At 47.9% G+C, this 23466-nt stretch overlaps 1 pseudogene; it reads right to left on the bottom strand.

The window, feature by feature from the left end:
- Positions 1-1833: 1833 nt before the first annotated feature.
- On the bottom strand, positions 1834-2384 carry LOC150059412 (protein max pseudogene; annotated as a pseudogene).
- Positions 2385-23466: the final 21082 nt, after the last annotated feature.

A 23466-nucleotide genomic window follows, 5' to 3' on the forward strand; every position in this document is an offset into this window, starting at 1 on the left:
CATCACTTTTCTGAATCTTAGCTTTTAAAAGTTCAATAATAGGCCTGAGAGTTTGCCCTAGTGGCTTGCTTAACATGCACAAAGACTGGGGTTCGATTCCTTAGTACCACATACATAGGAAAAAAGCCAGAAGTGGTGCTGAGGCTCAAGTGGTAGAGCTCTAGCCTCGAGAAAGCCCAAGGACAGTGCTCAGGCCCTGAGCTCAAGCCCAGGACTGGGAAAAAAATTCAATAATACCTAGCAGATATCCCTTAATAGCAACACTTTCATGGGTACTAATACACCATAATGCATGTAAATTTAGTAAATCCATGTAAACAGGCCATTATTAAGCTCATTATAGTCTAGAGCTAAGATATTTTTTTAAAAAGACCATGGAAATTTTGCACATTTTTCCTTGATACTATATTTCCTTGATATAGATTATATTCATTATATAATTTATTTATATTTATATACATGTTTTAATGCATTTATTATATCTATCATACTTATATTTCCTTGATAGTTCCTTTATATATATTCATTCATTATTATTTTCCTCTCCTCTTCTCCCTTTATTCTTTTTTTAAGGATAAAATAACTTTTTACTTATAGTCTTATAGTAAAGGGGAAAGCCTTAACTTGCAAGACAGTTCTTCAGCAGTATGTACAACATACTTTTTATTTCAATGGAATGGAATCAAACATGGACTGAGACTACAGAGTATACACTAGAAAATCAGCAAATGCCAGAACAGAGTAGGAAAAAGACAAAGAGATGAAGCCTAAAGACACAAAACCCTTCACTGGGATCTGTACATGGCAGCCAGAACCAGGGCTGGACTAAAAAGTGGAGACAGGTTCCAGGAGAGGAAAAAAGGACTTGGGATGAGGGTGGGGATGGGACCGCACTCAGGTGCAGGTTCAGTACCAGGTAAATTGCTCTTGGTATTTACATACAAAATCAGTTGGCTCTATTTCTTAGAAATACACACAAAAAGAAAGGAAGATTTGATAATTACTTTATGAATCTGTCGCTTTGCAGTATCGACATCATCAGAAATAGGGACAATTCACTCAGATTCAAATTTCAGTAACAGGAAATAAATATCAAAACATCATCACTGGCCCTCAATACAAAACTTCTACCCCACCCAAGCTCCCTCCCTGCCCCACCCCCCAAAAACCACCCCCTACCACTCTCTGGTGGCTGCTGCTCCACTGTTGCTGTCTCCTGTACATACCACAAGGGTCATGTGGCCCTCCATAAGGCTGGCACCGTAGCTTTAAACAGCTGGCTGAGAAGCAGGAGTGAATCTGCAAATCTTTCTCCATTTTTCTTTTACACCACAAATTTGAACTCAGGGCCTTGCACTTGCTAGGAGAGCGCGCTACCACTTGAGCCAGGCCCTAGTCCTACCACAAACTTCCTTAAGGATCTGGTCTTTCAACTGGAGCAATAATAGCTTTCCAGAAAAAATAATCCTTATGAATGAGAGGGGGTGATTCTGATTACTCCAACCTGGTCATCTTCTCAAAGTCGAGCCATTCACAGATTCACAAAGTCTATCAATCCGAGGTGGGGGTGCAGGGGAGGACTGGGAGGAGGTCTAGCAGCAGGGCTAGAGGAGCTGGTAGGGTGGAGAGGACACCATGTGCTCAGGTCCGGCTGGCTGTCTGTCCTCCACAGTAAAAGCTGCCAAGTTGGGGTGTTTTGGTTTAAAAATTCCTGGAGGGGACAGGGAATCCCTGAAGGGAATACATTTAGAGGGAGGGGAGAGGTGAAAATGGGGAAGGAGAATGAGAGTTGTTGTCCAAGAGCTTCTATGTAAAAATAAAAATTAAGAAAAAAAGAGTCTCTTAAATGGTTCTAACGATGAACTGAGAGGAAAACTGAGACGATGGAGGAGACAGACAGTTTTTATTGCTGGCCTGCCCCAGCGGCTTTAGCTGGCCTCCATCCGGAGTTTCTTCCTGCTTTGGGGCTCTTCAGGCTCTGACTCGGAGCTGGAGTCTGAGCCCCCATCGAAGGCAGAGATGGTGCTGCCCTTGGCGTTGGTGTAGAGGCTGTTGTCTGAGGAGGAGTAGTTGGTCTGCAGTTGAGCACTTGACCTTGCCTTCTCCAGTGCACGGATTTGCTGCTCCAAAAGAGCGTTCTGCCGTTTGAGGTCATCAATATCTTGCTGGTGCGAGTGGTTTTTCCTTCTCATATACTGGATATACTCTGTGGCTCTGTCTAGGATTTGGGCCCGGGATGCCTTCTCTCCTTGGAGTGATGGGATGGAGTCCCGCAAACGGTGAAAGCTGTCTTTGATATGGTCCCTACGTTTTCGTTCCAGTGCATTATGATGAGCTCGTTTGTCAGAGTCGCTCTCCATCTCGATGTCATCGTTATTGCTCATTACCCAGGGAGCGGCCACTGCAGCGGCGGTGGCTGGCGGCGGGGAGAGGGAGGGCAAGGGGAGGGGAAGTCACCAACAACAAGAAGCCCAGTGCCCCCCCACACACACACTCTCACTCACTCATGCACTCGCTCCCTCACTCACACCACACACACACACACACACTCTCACTCACTCATGCACTCGCTCCCTCACTCACACCACACACACACACACACACACACACACAAACACGGGTGAGAACCACCTCCTCACTTCCCTTTATTCTTTTATGAATTGTTTACAGAGGTTAACTTTTAGGTTTAGCTACAGAATATAGGGATGAGATTTTGCTTGGACTCAGATTAGACCTTACAAAGATGGGCACTGTGGCTCCTGGAGCTGTTGCCTTTCCTTGTGGCCAGATCAATGCCATTGGCACAATGTCAGTGCATTAGTATCAATGCAAGGTCAAGCATGCAAAAGCTGGAAATTCAGCCTCCATCCCTTGTCTCTTGCTCACCATCTAAATTTTATTGTATACTCTGGGAATGGAATTCAAAATCTTTTCCATGTTGTTACAGCACAGCCTCAGACAAGGAACCATCTGTAATGAAGGTAACCCTATTTTCTACAGTTCTGGTGGCGGAGAAGTCTAAGATCAAGGTGCTACATCAGTTGTCATCTCACGGACAAGCCGAGAAAGAGGCCTGACTTGTCATGTACAGTGTGGTAATTCCCCCGGCAAAGCCCCGTCTCTCCATACTACCATGTATGGGGCACAGGTTCCAACCTGACTCTTAGAGAAAAGCACTCAAACCACAGCACTCTGCCAACTGCCTTTTCCAGACATTCTGGCCTCCTGCTTCTTCTTAAGGTCCTCTCACACCAGGAGGAGTGTGGGGTGCTGGCCTTCCTCCTCCTCCTCCTCCTCCCCGGGTTCTTCTTAAGGTCCCTCACACCAGGAGGAGTGTGGGGTGCTGGCCTTCCTCCTCCTCCTCCTCCTCCTCCTCCTCCTCCTCCTCCTCCTCCTCCTCCTCCTCCCCGGGTTCTTCTTAAGGTCCCTCACACCAGGAGGAGTGTGGGGTGCTGGCCTTCCTCCTCCTCCTCTTCCCCGGGTTCTTCTTAAGGTCCTTCAGAAGGGGCCTGCAGGTAGAGGGCCTCCCCGAGGGGGCTCCTGGCCTGGGACGCCCCCCCCCCCACGAGCCCGGCCCCTGTGGTGGCCTGCCGGGAAGGATCAGGTTCCCAGGTTCCCGCACCATGAAGGCCTCGGGGAGGGGGGGCTTCCCGCGGAGGGCCGGGGCGCGGCCAGCACGGGTCCCGAGGAGGAGAGCAGGCGACCGGGGCACCGAGTCCACTGGCAAGTTGGCCGAGACTTGCTGCCTCCTGCGATGGGGGCGCGGCGCTCAGGCCCGGATGCGGCGCTCAGGCCCGGGGACGGCGCTCAGGCCCGGATGCTGCGCTCAGGCCCGAGGACGGCGCTCAGGCCTCGATGCTGCGCTCAGGCCTCGATGCTGCGCCCAGGCCCGGGGACGGCGCTCAGGCCTCGATGCTGCGCTCAGGCCCGGGGACGGCGCTCAGGCCCGGATGCTGCGCCCAGGCCCGGGGACGGCGCTCGGGCCTCGATGCTGCGCTCAGGCCCGGATGCTGCGCTCAGGCCCGGGGACGGCGCTCAGGCCCGGGGACGGCGCTCAGGCCCGGATGCGGCGCTCAGGCCCGGTTACGGCGCTCAGGCCCGGATGCTGCGCCCAGGCCCGGGGACGGCGCTCAGGCCTCGATGCTGCGCTCAGGCCCGAGGACGGCGCTCAGGCCTCGATGCTGCGCTCAGGCCCGAGGACGGCGCTCAGGCCCGGATGCTGCGCTCAGGCCCGGGGACGGCGCTCAGGCCCGGATGCTGCGCCCAGGCCCGGGGACGGCGCTCAGGCCCTGATGTTGGCGCCTAGGCCCGGGGACGGCGCTCAGGCCCGGATGCTGCGCCCAGGCCCGGGGACGGCGCTCAGGCCTCGATGCTGCGCTCAGGCTCGGGGACGGCGCTCAGGCCCGGATGCTGCGCTCAGGCCCGGATGCGGCGCTCAGGCCCGGATGCTGCGCTCAGGCCCGGGGACGGCGCTCAGGCCCGGATGCTGCGCTCAGGCCCGGGGACGGCGCTCAGGCCTCGATGCTGCGCTCAGGCTCGGGGACGGCGCTCAGGCCTCGATGCTGCGCTCAGGCTCGGGGACGGCGCATTTGGGTGCAGAAACCCGTGGTCCTGGCTGCCGCTCCGGACGGTAGAAGCCAGCCTGCTCCCTCGAGTCGACCCTGGCGGACGGGCCTCCGCCCTGCCGCCCCTCCTCCCAGACCGGCCGCCCCTCCTCCAGCCATCCGGGCCCCAGCCCTGGGGATTCTGAGCAGCACTCCAGAAGTCTGAAAGCGAAGGAAGAGAAGCACATCACTTCTGATCACGCACACACAACTCCAGCCCAGTAGTCAAAAGTTAGCACTCCTTTTCAGTCTGTGGAAATGGGAAAGGAGGACACAGGACAAACAGACACGTGTCCCGGCCCGGTGTCACTGGGCTGGACACCAGCAGTCCAGTGCCGTCACTGAGGAAAGGGCGCAGAGCCCTGCATCTTCCCTTCTCGCTTCGGCCTATACTGGCCATCTCTGGTGCTGGCCTGCCTGTGACAGGGACAGGCCCCCACCCACAAGGAGGGTTCCAAAGGCCTCTGAAGGGACATGGCCCTGAAAGACTCCCTTTCTTGTCCGATGAGACGACAGCGCTAAGACAATAGGGCTGGCTGTATGCGCTCATGGATATTTGCCTACAGTTGTCCACTTGGGCAGTTGCCCTGGCCCCATGCCGGTCCCACTGTTTGGCTCCTGTTTGCCTCCCAGCCGTTTCCCTTTGAGGAAGTTGAGGACATTGGTGAAGATGTAAACCTGGAGCTCAGGGGTCTCACAGTTCCTTGGAAGGAAAGATTTATTGCTGGTTCTTCCTTATCCTGCCCATCTCCCTGGGACACCTCTCCTCCACCTGTGTTCCCTCTAGGGCTCTGTCAGAGCCCAGTTTCAGCTCTGGTCTCCACTACCAGCTGAACTCTGGACATCTGTTGGGGATTGATCAAAACCACAAATCTCACCCCTTCATCCTGCACTTATGACACGTGGCCAGCCTGGCCGTCCACCTGCTGTCCTTACCAGGCACCCTGCCATGAGGGTCCCAGCTGCCCAGACAAGGGAGGCTACATACATCCCTGGGAAGGACAGAGGCAGAGAAGGTACCTACATTCTTCCATGCCTGTACCACCTGTGGTCTGTGATCTCTCAGCTGAAGTCCAGGGCCCTAGCTACAACGCTCTTCCCTGAGAATGTCATTCAGTCCCATGTTTTAAATCCACAACTCAGAACCTAAACAGTTGCTTTCAGGATATTAATCTTCCGTTTGTGTCCTCTTTCATACTAAACAAATCACCAAACATTTATTTACTTGCCCATGGGGAAAAAAAGGCCTTATGTTAAATACTGTCCAGTCTCCTTTAAAGGCCAGAACATAAGCACATAAACATCCACAAAACAAATGAGGCAGAAAGTACCACAAGCAAGGTACAAACAAGCTCTTCAGAGATGAGACTGAAATCTGACATCAGGGAAGGTGTGTGAGAGATTTATTCACTCAGAACAAACTTAATAAGCACATGCTATGTGCCAGGCGTAGGCATCTCGATGGGCCTGACAAGAACAGATTTCTGTTTGGGTCAGAGGGTGAAGGGAAAGTGTGCAAAGGGCTGAGTTAGAACTCCAAGTGGGCAGCCTTTGAGAGTGAAAAGAGTCCATTGCTAGCATAGCACTCTCTTTTTATTGACCATAATCGGACTGTTCCTTCAGGGCTACTGTTAGGAAAGGTCAAGTAGATGGAAGGAAAGAAGAGGAGACCTTAACAGATCAATTCAAGATTTAATCATTGCTGAAGAGTAGCTTGAAGCAGCTCCAAACAGAACAGGAGATACAAAGTGCTAGGAGAATAGGGTCTGGTACAGTGGGAGAGTCTTGGATTTGTTATGTTCTTGTTGTGGTAGCAGAAGGTCCTGTTTTGAGTTTGTTATGTCTTTGCAGTTCTGGTGGAAGGCCCTGTACCTTTAGGTACGGCCTGGGTGATGCCTTGCTGGGAATAGCTCACAAGGATAGGGATTTTGATAAGATTCCCCTGGGGAGATTGCTGGCAACGGTCCCTGGAGGAGGATGGTCTGTGGGCCATAGGAATAACATGGAGTTAAAAGAGCAGAGCAGATTCTCGTTAGCTACTGTGTCTAGTCCCATAGCTGTGTAAAACATTTACTTCAAGTTCCAAGGATAGTACCCAGGACTTAAGTAAGTTAGTATATCCCAACACCATTAGTACAAGTATGGTCTTGGATGCAAACTACATTTAACAATTCCAGAGCATAGAGAAGGCACATACTACACATCACAAAGAAACAGGGAAAGTTTATTTTAGTTGGATCAAGGCTGGATGAAGACTTGCTAGAATTTTTATGCTTTAAGTCAGTTTTAGTTGATGTTGTTGCTTTTTAATTAACTTTAAAACATCATATACATAGTGAATAAAGATGTTGAAGTAGGAACATAGACAACAACTTAGGAGACCACAAAATTTTCAAAAAGATAACTAGTAAGAAATAATCTAGAAATCAATTACTCTATGTGAAATAACAATAGTTAATATTTATAATGACCTCTATTACATTCAGGTACTGCTTTAAGTTTTAGATGTTAATCTACCCAAGCCAACCAATGTGATCCGTTGCCATGATCCCTGCTAACTTGTGCACAGTGAGGCCCCGGGTAGACTAGATGATGCCCCCAGGTTGTCGGTTGATGAACAACACCAGACATTCTCACCCACGGGCTGTCCATTGCAATTTTCAGGTTTCTATAAATGCTAAGAGATTTGTAATCATTCAGGGTCAGATATTCTCCATTCACTTTGCTGCTATGGGATTATGGGAAAGGACCAATCTCTAAACATCCAAGCTCTTCTGTATGACATCAGGACTAACTGGAGGCAGAGTGTACTTGGCTGTGCCAACCCTGGTCCCTTGTGTTCAGGCTCCCTGCCGGGCAACTGGTCCCAACCCTGGGCAGTAAGCTCACTTGGAGCTCCTTGGGCATGACTGTCCTTTCTTACCTTTGCTGACCTATACTGGCTCACAGAATCCACTTTCAGAATGGGGCAGGGGAAAAAGCATTTTCCTTTCACATGTTACCCTCTGGTAACATCCAGCCCTATGTTACCCTCTTTAGGGAGTCCCCCCTGAGAGAGTCTGCCAGCTGCACCCTGCCTGCAAAGCCACTGTCCTGCCTGCATCTTGCTTGCAGACATATGGCGGGGCTTTGTTTTCAAATATGTCTGCTTTCAGGTTGAATGCAACCATTGTCTGTGCCTGGCCTCTAGTAACTGACTGATGAAGACAGGCTGAGATTGCTCAGAATTCAAATGGTTGGAAGTTTCCAGTTGACTGGTGTTGGCAGCTAAGATAGCTGGGGAGCTGACCTGGAGTAAAATTCTCAGAATTCCCCTCATGAGATTGTCACCCACGTGGTGAGAAGACCCACTTGGACGCGTGGTAGACAAGGGAATGGGTAGGAAGCTAGGGAATAGACTGGGTGGTCCACAGCTGTCATGCAGGAAGAGTCTGACCAGGATACCAGGGGATCAATGTCCAGATTTGACAGCACACACAGCACAGCCGTCTGGGGCAGGAGAGTGGATTCCAGATGTGCCCCCCATGGCGAGTTTATATTTTATATTTTTGTTTTTCTTTTTTTGCTGCTGAGGGTGGAACTCAAAAATTATGCATGTTAGGCATAAATCTTTACCACTAAGATATACCTTATCCCTGCCTTCACATTTTTTCTGTTTGCCAGTCCTGGGGCTTGAACTCAAGGCCTGAGCACTGTCCTTGGACTTTCTCAAGGCTAGAGCTCTACCACTTGAGCCTCAGCACCACTTCTGGCTTTTTTTTAATGTATGTGGAACCAAGGAATCAAACCTAGGTTTTCGTGCATGCTAGGCAAGCACTGTACCACTAGGCCAAACTTGAGGCCCCTGGCACACTTTTTAACTTTTCATTTGTAATTTTACATTTATAGAAAAGTTTGTAAGGGTAGTGCAGACAGGTCTGAGAAACCCTTCATCCAGTTACTCCAGTTTGAAAACCAGCATAACCATGGTACACATGACAGACACAACACACAGACATGTGCATACATGCACACTCATGCACCCTCACAAACAAGGCTGAATTAACTCCTGTTTGTGACTTGTAGCTTGTGTAGCTGAATTAACTCCTACATGTGGTTTACAGCAACCACAGTGCCTGTCTTGGATGGGCTCTGAGACCTCAGCTCTTTGCAACAGTATCTGGTATTACATGGAACCTAGAAGGAAGGAACAACTAGGTTTTCTGGGGAATGGTAAAATTGTTCTCTGGTCTCAGGAATTTCATGGCAAAGAAAGTCCTAGGTTAGCAGAGGGAAGGGCTAAAGTGTTACTGTAGAACTTTCTGAGCACTAATCCTCCTGAGGGGCAAAAGACAACAAGATTTGTGGAGATCTCTAGGAGAGCATCAGGAATCTCCACTTACTTCATTTTTTTTCTTGCTCTTTCTCTTCATTGTATTGTGAACCTCCAGATTGCTCTGGATTAGACCTAGTTTGGTCCAGTTCCTACTCATTTTTATTTATTTTGTTTTATGTTTGGTGCCTATACTGGGACTTAAACTCAGGGCTTCTTATTACTTCTTGCTTGGCTTGTTTGCTCACAGCTGGTGCTTTACTACTTGACCCATGCTTGCAGCTCCCCATACTCATTTTTTGACATACCATTTAATATTCATCAAGTATATTCTAAATAACTCTGCTATAATGGTACATCTTTCTTAAAAAAAATAACAAAACCAGAACACCTATCACAAATTCTCCTTTGGCTGTAACACCTTCCTGACTTCCACTTAGATGGAAATTTTCCTCCTCATAGAACCTGTACCATTACTTGTGATGAATTTCATTCATCTTCAAGGAAACATCACCATACCCACCCCTTAGAAGGCAGAGATCTGACCTCTCGGGCCTGGAGGTGATGTCCTGGTTCTTGATTTGATTAAACAGAGCTGTTTAGAGGAATGAGGAGGGGATGCAAAGGTGACCCATTTGAAAAGTGTCTCCTAGAACAAAGAGAAAGAAGAACATGAATAGTTTTTGGGTGATAATCATGAGGGAGGAACCAGGTATAGTGACTCGATTGGCAAGTGCCTGTCTTCCTTGTTCTCTGGGAGTTGAAGACCTGAGTCTTCAAGTCCATGTGAACATCCGAGGACAGATTCTGCCCCAGTGGTCCAAGTTTTAGGCTTTCACTTATTTCACATTCTCTTTCTGGGATACACAAGACCTGTTTTCAGTACTTGCTTGGAATTTTTGCGAATGATGGTGCCAAACTCGCAGGCAGAAGGGCATCTGGGAGCTAGCCTAAGGTCCCTATTTCCTCTTTTTTTTTTTTGGCCAGTCCTGGGCTTGGACCCAGGGCCTGAGCACAGTCCTTGGGCTTTTCTCAAGGTTAGCACTCTACTACTTGAGCCACAGCATCACTTCCAGCCTTTTTCTATGTATGTGGTACCGAGGAATTGAACCTGGGTCTTCGTGCATGCTAGGCAGGCACTCTACCACTAGGCCAAACATTTCTGGAGAGGACTAGGCCCAAAGGAATGCTTTCCCTTTTTTTGTTGTTATAGGCAATTAGCCACTGACTACAAGATAGATTTTTTTTAAGTTCCTTGTGGTGTTGGGAGGAGAAAGGAAGACTGAGAATGGGGTGGAGTCTACTTCAAACTGGCTCCTTGTGGGGCAACCCACTCTGGGCAGGACTGGGAAGACATCCCCTGGATGTTCAAGATGTTACCAAAGCACGAAGAATCCACTCAGACATGGCCACTCAACAAAAACCAAGTGAAATAGTGAAAAGGTGAAACCCAGAATCAACTATCTGCGTTCCTTTGTCTCAAGTTGTCAAATAAATGTAATCTCCATGTCATCTCTTTTTTTTTTTTTTTTTTGCCAATCCTGGGCTTGGGCTCAGGGCCTGAGCACCGTCCTTGGACTTTCTCAAGGCTAGAACTCTACCATTTGAGCCTCAGCACCACTTCCGGCTTTTTGCTATGTATGTGGGGTACCAAGGAATTGAACCCGGGTCTTCGTGCCTGCTAGGCAAGCACTCTACCGCTAGGCCAAACTCCCGGCCCCTCCATGTCATCTCTTTAAATCCACGAGAAAGGGGCTTTCATGAATTGGAATTTGGAGCAAAATCCATGTCTCTTTAGCTAATTCGGCAAGCACGGCCCCAGTCTACACAGTATCCACACTATCACAATTATTGAAAATGTTGTGACTTAGGATGTGCAAGCAATTTAAATTCATTTCCAGTTAATCTATAATACACTTGCAATCCATGTTGTTGAAGTAATTAATTTTTTGAAATGAGAAAATGAAAGAGGATTGTAGTGTTTGAAGGATTCTCCAACAACCTCAGACATTGCTGGGGAGACAAATTTGCAGGCCCAACAGGTGGAGAAAGAAGGGATGATCAGGATGCAGCTGGGTCTAGGGGCAGTGCCAGGAAGCCTGCATGATATTGGCAGAGGAAACATTCCACTGGGACCAGAGCTGAGTATCGACACCTGCCACTTGCTGGGCCTTAGTGAATGTGGAACCTTGTGCTGAGATCAGTTGTTTCTCTGAAAGGTAAGCATCACCAGCTTCTTTTTGGAAATAAATTATTAAGGACTAAGGTGGTTAGGAAAGTTGTTCAAGGTCATACAGTGAGTACCCACTTGTGCCAAAATGCTGAACTTCCCCACAAATCCCCACCTTGAAGGGCCTGGGAGTTTCAGAAAATGAGTAAAGGCAATGGTAACCTGAGAAGGCTACAGACTGTCAGAACCAATGGACTTTGGGATCAACCAGCCTCTTTCTAGCATTTTCCTCCAGGCACGTCCTGAACACTTTGCCTGGGGGTTGGCATGGTGCTCTGTACAACTTTGTTCTCAACCTGCAAGCCTGAAGATCTGTCTACTCCTCTTTCTCTAAGGTCAAAAACTATCCTTAATAAATCTATCTCCCATAGAAACTGGTATGGAAGCCACTTAGCACATGCTTGTCATGTACTATGAAAATAACATCTTTAAAAACTATATATTCTTTACTTTGGGAACAATTGATAACTCTATATCTTTCAATGAGACACAGAACTGCAACTGTTTAAAAAATGTACACAAAAGGGTTTATTTCATGACATTTCCATATATTTACGTGATATACTTTTATCATAGCACTTACTTTTTACTTTTTTACTATTACTGTAGTATGGCTATTACTATTACAGACAAACCTTAAACTCACTATTAAACCAAGCTAGTCTTGAACTCACGGTCCTTCTGACTCTACTTTTCAAATGCTAGGATAACAGATATGCACATATTGATTTAACTCATTGTATCCCTTATTTATTCTAACATAATCGTGTCATTCACAAAAGTATATATATGTATGTATACATATATATGTACATATACATTAACACCTGTAAAATAGGAAAAACCATAGGAAGAAAAATTAAAATAACTAAGTTACTATAACTAATATTTAGTAGATGCTTTGAAAAATATACATCTTCTGTTTTATAAGAAATTTAGGGGCCAGGAGTTTGGCCTAGTGGTTAAAGTGCTTGCCTAGCATGTATGAAGACCCGGGTTCGATTCCTTGGTACCACATACATAGAAAAAAGCCAGAAGTGGTGCTGAGGCTCAAGTGGTAGAGCTCTAGCCTTGAGAAAGTCCAAGGACAGGGCTCAGGCCCTGAGCTCAAGCCCAGGACTGGCAAAAAAAAAAAGAAATTTAAAGATCAGTGATTACATTTATATAAACAAATAATTTAAATAATTTCAACTATCTTAATTTCTTCTTATGAAATTATTGTCCAAATATATGCTTTTACTAGGTATCCTCTACTTAGGCAGATAAAGAGAGCACATTAGTTTCCAATTTTAAAAATAAAATTGACCCAAGCCCAGGACTGGCAAAAAAATAAAATAAATAAAAATAAAATTGAAATGGGGCTGGGAGTTTGGCCTAGTGGTAGAGTGCTTGCCTAGCATGCATGAAGACCCAGGTTCAATTCCTCAGTATCACATACATACAAAAAAGCTGGAAGTAGTAATGTGGCTCAAGCCTTGAGAAAGCCCATGGACCATGGTCAGGCCCTGAGTTCAAGGCCCAGGACTGGAAACAAAAAAATAAATAAAACTGAAATAACTATAGAAGTAAATGTGATAAAGGTTCACTATATATGTATATATGAAAATAGCACAATAAATCTTATAAACTATAACATCAGATGTTACTAAAAGTTCAAAATTTGAAGTTATTTACAAATATTACTAGTACATTTAATTCAGAAATAAAATTCTGAATCAATCCATGTAAAATGGTATCATGTATATCAAGAACTGCAACTTCTTATGAAGACCAAATAATAGCAATCCAGACTCTAGGCAAAATGATATGATCCCAAGTACTAGAACTAACTATATCATTAAACTATATCATTAAAGGCACTTGAGAAGATACTTTGCTCACCTTTTGTTACTTATACAAGTGCAGGTCTGGGTCTTCACCCTTGAGTGGGGTCAGCGCAGGTCAGGGTTAGTCCTCACCCTTGAGTGGGGTCAGCGCAGGTCAGGGTTAGTCCTCACCCTTGAGTGGGGTCAGCGCAGGTCAGGGTTAGTCCTCACCCTTGAGTGGGGTCAGCGCAGGTCAGGGTTAGTCCTCACCCTTGAGTGGGGCCAGCGCAGGTCAGGGTTAGTCCTCACCCTTGAGTGGGGCCAGCGCAGGTCAGGGTTAGTCCTCACCCTTGAGTGGGGTCAGCGCAGGTCAGGGTTAGTCCTCACCCTTGAGTGGGGTCAGCGCAGGTCAGGGTTAGTCCTCACCCTTGAGTGGGGTCAGCGCAGGTCAGGGTTAGTCCTCACCCTTGAGTGGGGCCAGCGCAGGTCAGGGTTAGTCCTCACCCTTGAGTGGGGTCAACGCAGGTCAGGGTTAGTCCTCACCCTTGAGTGGGGTCAACGCAGGTCAGGGTTAATCTTTACCCTTGAGTGGGGTCAGTGCAGGTCAGTGTTAGTCCTCACCCTTGAGTGGGGTCAGTGCAGGTCAGAGTCCTCACTGATGCCATGGGAGGTCCTGGTCAGGTCTTCGTTAGGAAGGAAGCCCAGGCACATGGTGGCATGGGCAGGTTCTTAGGGCTCATAGGTGATCTATGGGCTCCCAGGTGGGCCTCTAGATGGGTTCCACATCTTCTCTAAGTCTGTGAGTCTTCTCTATGTCAAAGTTTCTGTGTATCTAAACAATGTCCCCCACAGACAGTAAAAGAGAAAGAGGGAGGGAGGGAGGGAGAGAGAGAGAGACAGACAGACAGACAGACAGAGGAGAGCACCCTGAAAGCAATGGAGAGCCACTTCCCGGGTCTTCCTTGCTCCATATGGGAAGCTTGATGAGATGGCACATCTGGACCAGGAGGCATCTTACATTTCTAAGCCTCCTCAGTCTTTCTGGAGATCAGCACAATTTCACCATCTTCCCCAAGCTATGTAACAAAGGAGGAGGAAGGGAAAAGAGGATGCATGAAAGTTCAAGGATACTATTCAAAACTAGTTTGCTTAGGAAGGAAGGGGGAATTGGATACTTCTGGCACCAACATTGAGACAGGTGATTTTTAAACCTGTAAATACCAACTCTTTAAATCTGGTTCACAAGGGACTCAGTACCTAGGGGACACCTGTTTTCCAGGATCTGCACAGTGCCCAGGCCCTGAGTTCAAGCCCCAGACCTGGCAAAAAAAGGAAAGAAACAACTGGCAACATATCATTTGACCAGTGTCAGGTAATATAGCCACAAACCACAAGAATAACTCAGGTACAGGAACTGTTATGTCAGACAAGTCATTTTTGCCACACGTGAACTGAGCACCTATACAAGCTCCCCGAGGGGCAAAGAGCAGACCCTGCACAGCTGGGAGCTCCACTCACTCCTGGGCTCACCTCCGACTTGTGTGGATGGACAGCTAATCATTCAAGCAGCTGGTTTACTTAATTTCATTAGAATAAAAACAAGTTAATGGATAAATTTCAGGAAAATTGGTTTATTTAGAAAACCTATGCTTCCTAATCCAACTACTTGAATCAGGCTTTCTATGTGCAGGACATCCGTAGCCATCCTTCCCACAGTGTGCACCTTTCTTCTCACTGAGCTCCCTCTGGCAAAGCATGACTCCTCCATGTGCCCTGTACTCAGCTTCACTTCAGAGTGCTGTGAGGGCTGTGGCTGCCATATGGGAGCAGCACCAAGCGATGGGCCCAGGGCCTTTTGGGTTCCCCAGCCCAGCCAGATTGTGGAAAGGACTAGTGGTAGTAACCCAGCAAATCACCTCCCTGTGATGGGAAATGGGCTCTGCCTTTCATCCTGCTGCCTCTCGGGGGCAGCCGCAGGCAACCTTTTGAGAGTGAACAGTGCAGTTTATCCACACCTGGACCTTCCCATCCCAAGCAGGTGTGAATTCCTTCCTGGGGGCGGGGGCAAGCAGGGCTGGTACTTTGATCTCCAACCCTCTTCAGGGCCATTTGTGAGAAGAGGGGAAGAAGGTGGAGCAACTCCAGTTCTCAGCCAAGTGCTGAGGGCATCATTAAATTCTCTGTTCCTAAAAGGAGCAGGAAGTAAAGACAGGTCCTTGATACTTATCCATCAATGGAAACCCATCAGCTCTCTTCCAGAGGGCCAGAACTCCATGCATGCTCTAATATACACCACTGTTTATGTAGAAACTTTTCACTCCTGCAGTGTGTCGTGTGTGTGTGTGTGTGTGTGTGTGTGTGTGTGTGTGTGTGTGTGTGATTAATGTAGAGTTTAGCATTTTTTCTTGCCAGTCCTGGGTTTGAGCTCAGGGCCTGGGCACTGTCCTTGGACTTTCTCAAGGCTAGAGCTCTACCTTTTGAGCCTCAGCTCCATTTTCAGTTTTTTTTTTCTATGTATGTGGTACTAAGGAATTGAACCCAAGTCTTTGTGCATGCTAGGCAAGCACTCTACCATTAGGCTAAACTCCCAGCCCCGAGTTTAGAATTTTAAACCACAATAGATATATAGGTTTGAAAGGCTACACATTGAATCTTGACTGCATTCTCCAAATTCTCATCATTCTTCAATTTCCCCTCCTCTTGACCCCACCCCATCCCTTTCAAGTATCTGGTTCCTGGTATTTTATTTTGCTGAACTATGATTTTGCCTTTTGAAGGAATTACAGTGTTTGAATTATCACCTAAGTGACCACATTTGAATTAATACATTTATGTGCACTTCCATACCACCCAAGGTGAGCGGAAAGGAGCATCTGAAAGATCTTCTGTCTCCAGGCAAATGGCCCTCTGTTCCATCTTCAGAGGCTTCAGACTAATGCAGGACGCTAGTACCCATGATCAAATCACTTCATCTTGGGAGAGATCAGCTGGTAGCCTGTGTGTTGAGTGGAGGTGCTTTTGTCTCCAGTGAGGGATTGTACCACCAGCATATATAGGCCAGGCTTGATGCACAGGGGCCCTTCAATCCCAATGCATTTCAGAACGCTAGGGGGCAAGAGGGGCTCCCCCTCTTGGGGGAGGTTCCTCAAGGCTTCTCTGTCAACTTACTCCTACTGAAACAGAAAAAAGAAAAGGGGGTGTGGGGAGAAGTCATCTTGAAAAATCCGCTGCTACCAATCTGAATTGGGCAATGTAAAAAGTTTTCTTATGGCCCTAAAATCTATACAGGAGGGCCTCCTGCACGGCTTTGCCAGACCTGGCACATACAACATCTTGTCCCTTGGTTTAGGGAAAGAGGTGGGAATCTGTATGACTCCTCCATCCACAGCACACATTAGGGCTGCATGTCGGAGGGAAAGAATGACAGACAACTGCCTAGGCCTGACCCACAGAGCCAATGGGCTTGTAAGCAGAATGACTGGAGCAGCTTCTGGGAGTGTGGATGGTCTGCAGATTCTGTGCTCTCCTGGGCACAGGGGCAATGTCCCTTCTCACTGGAAGCAAAACCCAGTTTGGGTCCCATCTCTACTCTCAGCCTACTGCAGATGCAGGTGGAACAAAAGTCATGAGGTTTAACCTTGGACTCCCAGCAACTCTGGCTTCCTCTAGTGGATCAGACCTTCTGCCCCTGCTCCAAATCTTTGTGGACCAGCACTGCTTTCTCCATGACATCTGCAAGAAAGGCCACAGAAACCAGCTAGGAATTCTAGAAAGGAGCAGGGTATGATAGCACAGCTTAGAGAGGTGTAACACATTCATCAAAGGAATTCAGATCAGGGAATATATATATATATACATATATATACATATATGTATATATTCCATATATGTATCCCATATATATATATATATGAATTTCATTGCTTTAGTCCAGGAGCTTGAACTCAGGACTTTTTTTGTTCAAGACAAGCACTTAAGCCAAAGCTCCACTTCTGCTTTTTTGGTAGTTTAAGTGGAGACATAAGTCTCACCGACTCCTGCACAAGCTAGCTTCAAATCATGATTCTCAGATCTCAGCCTCCTGACTTGCTAGGATTATGGTATGAGCCAATGACAGCCAGCTAATTGGGAGTGTTTAAGAAGTAAAGTAGTTTAACACCATACGAGAATTTGGATATAACCAATGAATGGCAGGCATGGGTCCAATCTCCCTGACAAAGTAAAAAACAACCCACAGGTCAAAAACAACCCCTGACCATTTCACATGAGTTAGTTGTATGTAGGAGGTGAAGGAACAGAAGTCAAGAGAGCTGCCACTGAACATCCAGGCAGGATTGTTTAGTCCAGTAATGGGGGAAGGGTGGTGCTGGAGAGAAGGGGAAGGCATCTCAGGGACAGAGTTGTGAGAGCTGTGTCTTCAGCAGAGCCACAGGTGAATGCGGCAGTGAGGGCAGAACATGGGTTGTAGGGTGTGTGTGTGTGTGCACGCACACATGCACAAGTGCACATGTGCTGACCCTGGGGTTTGAACACAGGGCCTGGGTACTATCCCTGAGCTTTTTGGCTCTAAGCTAATGTTCTACCGCTTGAGCCACAGGTCTAGTTCCAGAATTTCCTTCCCAGGCTCGCTTCAAATCGCAATTCAAAGTAGGTAGGATTACAGGTATGAGCTCTCTGCACCGGGCAGAACGCAGGTTTCTGAGGATGTAAAGAGGACCATCGACTTGGGAGAGGATGTCAGTAAGGCAGATTAATTTTCTAGGTCCCAAGGTAGTAGTGTTGGGCAGCTCTGATATTTGCAAAGAGGAGGGGAGACAGGGAAGGCTTGAATGGGTGAAAGGATATAAGCCAGGCAAACGGGTGGGTGGTGAAGAGGGGCAGGGCGCTAGCTGCTCCCTCTTGGCCTCTGGAGTTGGGGAGTCCCCAGCCTTACGCAGTCAAGGCTGTGTCTATTCTCCGGATTTGCAGGGGCTCTGACTCTCGTCCAGCTAGGGCCATCTGTCTTCCTTGTCCCCAGCTGCATGCTGAACCATTTGCCTTCACAGAGTGCATTCTCTAAGTGTGTGTGCCAAAGACACCTACTGAGCAGCAGCTGTTTCATTTTGTTCAGAAATGTTTAAAAAATCACAATCATAATCACAGTCAAAATGGAATATTGATCTCCAGGGGCAAAACTAAAACTGGGCTGGGTAGTTAGGCACTAGCTTTCCAGTTCTGGTTACCTCATAATGAACGCTGGCTCAGAGGGCAGCTGTGCTTGGCACAGCAGGAAGCCACCTCTGTGCCTGGCCTGGTTTGGTGGCTCAGATGCATCTGCTGCCTTTAAACCACCCGCTCCAGACAGTTAGAGCCATCAACACTTGTAGTCACTCAAAGCCCAGCTCTCTACCCCATCAATCAGTGTACTCAGGATGAAAACTTCACACATCATACAGATCTGGGCAATAGGACTCTCTGCGTGTTACAGAAGTTTCAGAAAACACTTGGTCTTTGCTTTGTTAAACCTTGGTTTCTTTTCAGACAGGAGCAGCTATTCAAGTTTTTGAGAACCTGCAGGAAACTTATGTGCAGCTTTGGAGAAAGAGAAGACGCTAGGCAACAGCAGGAGGCCAGGGAAGTGCCCGCAGGTCAGGGCCTCATCAGCTGTTCCGTGGAAGAGGGAGGTTTCCTTGCACTTACCAGTGAGTGTGGCTCTGAATCCCAGGTTTCAGTTTTGAGCTCCGGAACAGTCTTGCCCAGGATCGAGCTGTGGGTCTGTGAACTACGGGAGGCCATCCTTCCAAATGGGGTTTCCTAGATGGACGGGGGCTTGCTGTGCTGGGAACCCTCTCACAGGGCCATGCTAGTGAGCATGTGGTCCCCGGGGTGATGCAGGGAGTTAATCATGATTCCAAGGTTGAGCTACATGAGTTCCAGACTTGGAGATACCAATAGTAGACATGTATCTCTTGAGACTGGACAGGGCTGGAGCTCAGTGAAAACTGTAGAGGGACCCACAGTCTCTCCACCAGAAGAGTGAATCTGGGGCTGGACTGGCTGGGGCTCATACTGAGATTGGCCTTGGAATCTCCACAGGAGCTAGGATAGCTGCCCTGTAAGGAGAGAGACAAGATCAGACTAGACAGAGAGTGGGGTCTTAAGGAGATGGTGACTCTTGGCTGGGGCCTCTGCACATGAACTAATATTGTATGAGTAAAAGTAGGACTGGGGATCTGCTTAAATAGCATAAATGAAACAGGAAACCTGCTTTATTTTTTATTGCAATAAAAGTAGTCAGTCTGTGGGTTACAGGAATAAAATAACAAGAGGACCCTAAAAAAAAAAAAAAAGAGTAGTCAGTCTGGTAGAAATTCTAAGTTGATTTGACACTTCTCTCCAGCTGGTGTCCAATACGTGTTTCTTAGTTAATCTGAAAGGCGATAAAGGCTATTATTTTATTTAAATGTTATTTATGCTCAAGAGCTACAATGATGAATGACATAGAGATAGAGAAGTACAAAGGACAGGTCCTGCTTTTAAAGAGCTTGGCACCCTACAGAAAAAGGGTTATAGTTTTGGTCAGGAGGCAGACAGAAGCACGGTTCTGAGGAGGGTCCTGAGGTCAGAAAGGGTTATTCAGCCTCTGAAGACCCAGGACAGTGATGACAGAGGACGATGGTCAGCATCCATTGCTGTGAAAGCCCTTGTTGTGCTGGGGTAAGCCATATGAGATGGCCGGCTAGACCTAGTGTCCGGAGTGTGGGACACTGTAATGTCACAAGGGGACATTTGTAAGAGATTTAGTAAGATCTCGGGGTCTGTGACCATCTATCAGCAGAGAGACTAAGCTGAGGGCCCACGTCTTTACTTTGAGCAAGGCATTTTTTGGAGGACTTTGGAAGCATGATGAATTGGGTTCTGATGAGATGGCTTCATTTGAAGTGGTTTCTTTGTCCCAAAGTAAACCTTTCAAGGATGCGGGTTCCTTATGAGCATGCGGAAGCCACACAGGCCCTGTCACTTTACTCTGGCCGTACCCTGTGCCCCAAGTGGCCCAGTCTGGAGCCTGGTCCCAGCTGTTAGGACTGTGGCTGTTAGAACGTGCCCACCTGGGGCTTTTCCTCCTGGAGGTGGGGAGAGGGTTGAAACACCCAAGTGGTCCCAGGATCACCATCACCTCTGCCACACTTGTGTCTTGCACATTTTTCTCCATGTGTTCACTCTCAGGCTCTGCACATTTTCTCATCCCAGTCTTGGAAGCAGAGCTACCACTGAGCATGAGCACCAACAAGGGAAAGCTTGCCTCCTTGCTAACAGACTGAACCAGCGGAAGAAACAGAGATTTTGTGTTACTTATTTCACAGGTCTGCAAAGAGGAAAAAAGAGCTCAGTCTGACCCTGTTCTGGTGCAGAAGTCTCTGTCCAAGCTTGAGCTGGCACCAGTAAGGAGGCCGTCTGCTAGACGTCTGCCAAGCTTCTGCTTCTGCACCCAGGCAGAAGATCAGAGCTCCTCCGAGGCGGTTACAGCCCCCCCTCCCACCTCTCTGCTACCCCAAACAGAGGAATGTTTCCCAGGATAAGATTAATAACAGCCTGTTTGTTCCACTCACACCAGTTCTAGCAGCACTGGGGGTGGACAGATGTCGAACCATGGACTGAAAACTAAGGCTGAGAGTTCAGACCTCAGCCTTTGCGCTTGGAAAGGCCCATTCTGGAGCCAGGCCCAGCAGGCTGGTGGGCTGACAGAGGCAGCCTCCACCCCCTCAGATCCATCAGCTCCAATCCCAGCTGCATTGGCTAAGAAAAGGGACAGTGACCGTGGGTGGAGGGGAGGGCCTAGCGAGTTCCCACCCAAGCCATCCAACCTGCTTTCCAGCCTATTTTCCTTCTAAGCACCCCCTCCCTAACTAGCCCTCCCCCCCCAGCTTCTACCCTAACTCCATTCCAGAACACAGATAAAAGTGGAACCTGAGCAGCAAATGTTTGTGGTACAGCTGCCAATCAAGGGCCCCATCTCCATAGTAACAGGCACACTTCACAGCACTGTGAACAGATGGTCAGTGAGCAACAGGCGGCATATGTTCCTGTGAGCTCTGACACAGGCGCAGATGGAGGGTGGGCGGGAGGTGGGCCCGGGACATGGCCTGACATTTCCTTCTCTCCCTTCTCATTGGGGGATACATTGTTGGAGTGTACCGAGATTAGCCTCGGCTCAACAGCACGATGGGGCCGCCACGTGATTACTAACACTCCCGTGCAGTTTCAGTTCTACTTAACCAGAGGGCAACATTAGCAGCTACCAGGAGTGGCCTGGACCCCTCCTTAGCAGCAGCTGCCTTAGCTGTGTGTCAGGCCTCTGGTCTCTGGGGCTTTTTATAGCAGAAACGTTGATGGTAGGGGATGGAGAATTAAATGGCTTTGCAAACATTTTCATGGGTGCTAGTGGGCAGAGCCTTGGTCCTAGAAGGGGGTGCAGGGACTCAAATGTGGGGACTCCTGTCTAGGCACAAGCCAGTGTGACCCGTCTTGTCTTTGAGGGCGCAGATAGTATTTGCATTTTTCCCTCAGTCCCAGTGCTTGAACTCAGGGCCTGGGCACTGTCCTTGAGCTTTCTCAAGGCAACTGCTCTACCACTTGAGCCACAGCACCCTTTCTGGCCTTTTCTATGTGGTACTAAGGAATTGAACCCAGGGTTTCGTGCATGCTAGGCAAGCACTCTACCATGAGCCCACACCCCTAGCCCCAGTCTTTGGGTTTTAACCCTCCAAATAGTAAAATAAGGTTCCAAATATTGCTTTCCACGATGGCACACACCCCTAGGGTGTCTTAGTCATACAAGGATTGTCACAGAGTTTGCACAGTACCTAGCTAGGTAGGACAAGGGTGGGTGTAGGGTAGGGTATATGGCTCAGCACCAGGGCTGTGTGCAAGCCAGGAGAAAACACACACTTGCTCCCAGGGTCTTTTCTGCAATTTCTGCTGGTCCCTGAGCCCAACACATAACCAGTGGACATGGTCTGTTAGCCATCATTCTCTATCTGTCCTTGACTGGGCTGTTTAATTTACAGGCATCAGAAACTGACACCAGAACCATCTGACCTCTAGCGACCCAGGAAACCTTCTGTGTCCTATCCTACTGCAGGAATATCCATAGCAGACTTCTGTGTGGCTGGAGATGCTCCAGTCTTGAGCAGATCTCTGTCCCAAAGGTCTGTGGAGATGCATTAGAAATTCTGTCTTAGGATAAGTGTGTTGGGCATTTCCCTACAAGTCTGAAGTGATCAGGGAGAGGCCAGCAGAGGAGCCACTCAGTTGATCTTTCCATATTGGTTGGGAAACCATACAAAGGGCATTCTTGAGGGACCAGAAGGACAAACTTAATTTGGCTGCTTTATAGAGTCAGTACAAAGATGAACACCAGACGAACACCCCGCAGGTCTGATGGTGTCCTCTAACAGGATGACTCGTGGCTGTATCTGAGACGAAAGGCTGAAGGCAGGCCCGGGATTTCTTTATCTCCCTTCTGTCTTTCTGTGTTGCCAAAGGGATATGTGTCAGATCCATGTGTGGAAATATTCTTCCCATGTTGTCACCCTCAGAATAAAAGACCCCAGATACCTGGGTCACAGCTCCACAACTGTAAGAGGTATCCAAGGGAATGTCCAGGGCTGTCCAGGATATGTTGGGAGGCTACATCTCCACATGACACTCAGGAGACTCTCCCAGGATCCCTGAGTGTTTTACAAACTGAACCTTGACAAAACTCTTCATCGTTCCTGCTGAGGTTTTAATCTAAAATGTCCCTCAAAGGCCAGGTGGCCTGCCTCAGGCATCATCAGCAGGTGGTACAGTCTTTAGAAGGCAGGACCTCCTGAAAAGGAGATCATGTCGGTACGCCCTTGAAGGAGATGGAGACCCCAGCCACTCTGTGCTGCTCCCTGGGACCACTTCACGACCTCTACTATCATTTGTTCTTTCCAAAGGCACAAATTGTGGAACAATTGAAACTGTGAGCTAACATAAATACTGTTGTCTGTCTGTCTGTCTGTCTACTCTTTCTCTTCCAGTTTTGGGAAGTGAACCCATGAACTTATACATTCTAGGAAAGCACTCACTCTACCACTGAGCTACATTTCTAGTACTTTCCTCCTCTTCAGTTGGTTTTCTTAATGATGTTTGTCAGTGATGGAAAACCGACAAACAGAAAATTGGTACCAGAAGTGGAGACGCTGTTATGACCATACCTGATGATGCAGTTCAGAAGCCTTTGAAACTGGTTTGCAGGGCTGGAAACATTTGGAGAATGCTACAGATAATGTGGAATGTTTTAAGTAAAACTCTACAGGTAAGCATCATGGGAGTGCAGAAGACCAGAAAGCCAATAGAAATGTGGGAATTAATAGTTTCAGATGGAGATGCGAACACTGGGAATGGACTAGAAACCATTCATGCTACATTCTGGCAACTTTTGTTTGTGTCCTGAGCCTTTGTGGGAGACAGACTTTATTGACAGACTGGTTTATATGACACAGGAAG

Source organism: Megascapheus bottae, chromosome 8, assembly GCF_031878675.1.
Source record: "Megascapheus bottae isolate mThoBot1 chromosome 8, mThoBot2.hap1, whole genome shotgun sequence".
Lineage (NCBI taxonomy): Eukaryota > Metazoa > Chordata > Mammalia > Rodentia > Geomyidae > Megascapheus > Megascapheus bottae.